This window comes from Marmota flaviventris, chromosome 8 (genome assembly GCF_047511675.1).
Source record: "Marmota flaviventris isolate mMarFla1 chromosome 8, mMarFla1.hap1, whole genome shotgun sequence".
Taxonomy (NCBI): Eukaryota; Metazoa; Chordata; class Mammalia; order Rodentia; family Sciuridae; genus Marmota; species Marmota flaviventris.
Genome location: NC_092505.1, coordinates 124,829,936 through 124,834,460, shown reverse-complemented (window position 1 = coordinate 124,834,460; position 4,525 = coordinate 124,829,936). Strand labels below are relative to the sequence as shown.

Sequence of the window (4,525 nt, the reverse complement as noted above, 5' to 3'; positions counted from 1 at the left end):
GAACAAGAATACTATTTTAGACCTTGAATACATGAGTTTGAATCCTGGTTTTAATATTTGCAAACTTCGTGACTTCAAACAAATTACGTATCTTCTTGGTTCTTCATAGATAATAGCAATGAAATCTTGTATGCTCACGTTTAAAGAAATATATGGGTTTTCAATATTTGGAAGTGCATAGAACAACGTCTGTTACATAACATATACTATATCATTGTTTTAAAAATAATATTAAAATCAGACTTCTCATCAGTTATACTGGATGAAGCAAGACAATAATATTATTATTTTTAACGTGATTTCTGTACATCAGGAGTATGAAAATAATCATTTTATAAATGGAAACAATGTTACTAGAAGAAATGATAACAAAACCAAACCAGTATTTGATGTGAATCCATACTTTATGCTTCAAATCCAGCCAAGAAGTTTGTTACAATCTTTTTAAGTGTTGCATGTGACTCTTCTGAGATCTTTCCATCAGCCTCGATGTTGCTACAAGGAATCTCCATGCTCTAACACCCACCTTCAGAAGATTGGCACTGCCGAGATGTCCTCTGTTCTCAAAGAGGGTATTCTTGGAGTTGATATTTCTGTTGACCTTGAAGAAACTCTGTGTGTCTTTAGTATTGGTGGTGGAATTGCCCAACTTCATGGGCTGAGGAATGTTCAAGCAGAAGAAATGGTAGAGTTTTCTTCAGGCTTAATGGATATGTCTCCCAACTTAGAACCAGGCCATGTTGGTGTCGTCATGTTCAGAAATGATAAACTAATTAAAGCAGGAGATATTGTAAAGAGAACAGGAGCCATTGTGGATGTTCCAGTTGGTGAGGAACTGTTGGGTCATGTAGTAGATGCCCTTGGTAATGCCATTGATAGAAAGGGTCCAGTTGGTTCCAAGACCCATAGGCGAGTGGGCCTGAAAGCCTCTGGAATCATTCCTCAAATCTCTGTCAGGGAACCAATGCAGACTGGCACGGAGACTGTGGATAGCTTGGTGCTAACTGGATGTGGTCAACGTGAGCTGATCAGTAGGGACAGACTGGGAAAACAGCAATCGCTATTGACACAATTATTATCCAGAAACGTTTCAATGATGGACCTGATGAAAAAAAGAAGCTGTATTGTATCTATGTTGCTACTGGTCAAAAGTGATCCACTGTTGCCCAGTTGGTAAAGAGACTTACAGACGCAGACGCTCTAAAGTACACCATTGCGGTGTCAGCCACTGCTTCTGATGCTGCCCCACGTCAGCACCTGGCTCCTTACTCTGGCTGTTGTACAGAAGAACATTTGAGAGATAATGCCTTGATCATCTCTGATGACTTATCCAAATAGGCCACTGTGTAACGTCAGATGGGTTTGGAATTTTAATACACCATGCATAGTGACAAAATGGATGTGTCATTTAAAAAATTTATTGTCAACCTTGATGACATCAACATCTCCATTTCTTCTATATACTTGAGATACACAAATATAGCTTTTGTACTGAGTAGTGAAGGTATTAATTGAATAATAGAGTTTAATAAAGCAAATTGCTCTTAGGGAAGTTTTATGAGAATTTGACTAGTACTGTTGTAAACATTGATGCTTTCTCTATTTTTTTACTATTTATATAGAAGTTTGATTTGATTTATCGCTTGAATTACTGTATGTAGTTTACTTAAAATCTAGCCTCAATTTGCTCATCTGCAACTTGGGGATACCATCATCTGCTTTGCTGGAATCCTGCATGGATATAATGTTTTGATATAGTACAGTAAAGTTAAGTGAGGAATGTTTGCCCAGGATGGGAATCAGCCAAGTACCCATTTCCTCTCATTCTTTACCCTCATACACAAAGCAACTCATGCACAAAGAGACTCCAATAAGGAGCTTCTTCTCCTTTTCACCATTCTTTCTTGCTTTCATCCTCTTTCCTTTTGCTGCAATGGGTTTGAATTTTTTTATAAGAATTAGTGAAAATGCTCTACTTAGAGATATTTAAAGTCCCTAATTCTTTTTCTTCACTTAGAATTTTCAAAATATCTAAACAGTTTTTGATGATAGATGTGAACATGAGACCTGAACTGAGAATCACCTGCATAGAAGTAAGAATTAATTAATTAACAGACCTGACTGTTAATTAGGATAGTCAGGTCTGCTTTAATGTTCATATTTCAAGTTTCAGACAATTGTGAAAGTGCTAAGAAGTTAGAGTATGTATTGCTTGTCTCATATGAAAAACTGCTTCAAGACCCTTTAGTGAAGGATCTCCACCCCTAACAGAGATACAAGACTACTACTGTTCAGTATTCATATGAGAAATTCACGTGGGGCACCCTCAACTACAGCAGCCACATGGGACAGTCACTGGGATGTATTTGCCTGAGGAAGATCTTCTCCCAGGTGGCACAAATGCACATTCTATTCATGAATGTTTTTTGCTTTAGAACCAAAGGGAAGTTCTACTTTGGAAATATTTTGTGAAAGAGAACAGCTTCTGGGTATTTCTTCTGCACCAGCGTAGGTATGACATATTTTAAAGAAAATCTTTCCTTTTAAAAGTCCCACCTACAATTGGGTGTATTAAATGACATCTCTTGCATTGTGTGAGGATTTACTAGTGTATTCCTCTTAAAACAAGCTCCCTCGGGCATCTAAAAATGCTAATTCATCCACAAAAATCACTTTGCTTGCCCAGGCCGTTTTATTTACAAGTATCATCCTAACAAATTGGTTGTACATTGCAGGGCATATACAAGCCTGAGATATATATATATAATTTTCTCTGAATTGGGAGCTTTAAAAGTAAGTGGGATAAAGATAAATATGCTTTGTCCAACACTGGGTTCATATTCTTATTATGCTTTGAAACATGTGAGCATGCAGCTTGTTCCTGCTCTTTATTTTCTACCCTGAGCAATCTGTTTCTCTATCATCTCCATGAAAATGCTGGAGGCCTGGGGAAAAGAGACTACCCGTAGCTGCTTTATTCACCTTAGTATCCATCTTGAGGATACATTTTCTTACCTTTAAAAATGAGATTAAGGGGCTGGGGTTATAGCTCAGTGATTGAGCGCTTGCCTCACACACGTGAGGCCCTGGATTCGATCCTCAACACCACATAAAAAAAATAAACAGGGCTGGGGTTGTGGCTTAGCGATAGAGTGTGCACCTAGTGCGTGTGAGGCCATGGGTTCGATCCTCAGCAACACATAATTAAAAAATAAATATTAAAAAAACCAGAAATGTATTTAAAATTAAATAAATAAATAAACAAATAAAAATAAAGATATGGGCTGGGGTTGTGGCTCAGTGGTAGAGTGCTTGCCTCTCACGTGTGAGGCTCTGGGTTCGATCCTCAGCACCACATAAATAAATAAATAAATAAAATAAAGGTATTATGTCAACACACACACACAAAAAAACTTTAAATGAGACTAAGAAGATTTGCTTCTCTTTATGCTTGAAAACCACCTCCAAATACAAGGAGAAAAAACAAGCAAATGAACAAATTTTATTTCTAAAGACACTTGAAGCAAAATATATAGAGAGATGGAAAGCAGATGGAAAAAGTAGTCAATTTCTACTAATAATTAGGCAAATCTAATTACTTACAGAGGGTAAAGAGAAAGAAGGAAGCTAATTCAACTATAGAACCATGGGAAGGTTCTAGACAAAGTAAATGTCAGGTACTTCAGAAGATGGTGGGGAGGGAATCTGAAATAGGTGGATTTATTTAGTTCATATAAGAAACAGACTCTCCAAGCTCATCTCACTTTATAGCATTAGGAAGTGATTAACTTCCCCACCCCTAGGACACTAGAAGTGTATTCTCTGGAAACAAACAAACAAAAAAAAAAAAAAACAAGGGACATCTAGACTTGGCTCACCCAGAGGATTATGGAGGATGTTGGCGGTAAAATGCCAAGCTGAAATTGAGTAGGGAACAATAAGTGAATGGCACCAAATAGAAAGAATCCCTTCCCCGGGTTCTTTCCTCCCCCAATTCTGAATGCTGTGAGCCTATGTTGTATATGCAGGCAAAAGGCTGAAAGACTCTTCTCTGGAGAAGGTAAGTTACTCCAGAGGCAAAACTTCACCCATGTGCAGGGAAATGTCAGTGAACTTGTAAAAACACCATTCTTAAATATAAATGGATAATACTTAACTATGAAAGCAAGGACCCAAAAAACAAACAAAAAGGGAATTTGAAGAAAACAGAGATAAAGAAGAAGAAAACTCCCAAAGAATCATAATTAATAACCATAAAGAGAAGATATGACATCCATGAAATAAGAACAAGATATTTTAGAAAAGAATAAGAAGAGAGGGAATGATATTTTAGACATTATGTATACGATGAGCCAAAATTAAAAGACTAATAAAAAGATCAAAAATAGAGCAAAAATAAAATAGAGACAAAATGGATGCAAAAAGATAAGAAAATTTAAATTTTTCTCATTTCTGGAGGGCTAATATGTAACTAAAAAGAAATTTAGGACAAGAGAATATAAAATATGGTGAAGAGAAAACTATT

At 36.6% G+C, this 4,525-nt stretch overlaps 1 pseudogene; it reads left to right on the top strand.

Moving 5' to 3' along the window:
- Nucleotides 1-550: 550 nt before the first annotated feature.
- LOC114091182 (ATP synthase subunit alpha, mitochondrial-like) lies at nt 551-1,338 on the top strand (annotated as a pseudogene).
- The last annotated feature ends 3,187 nt before the right edge of the window (nt 1,339-4,525 follow it).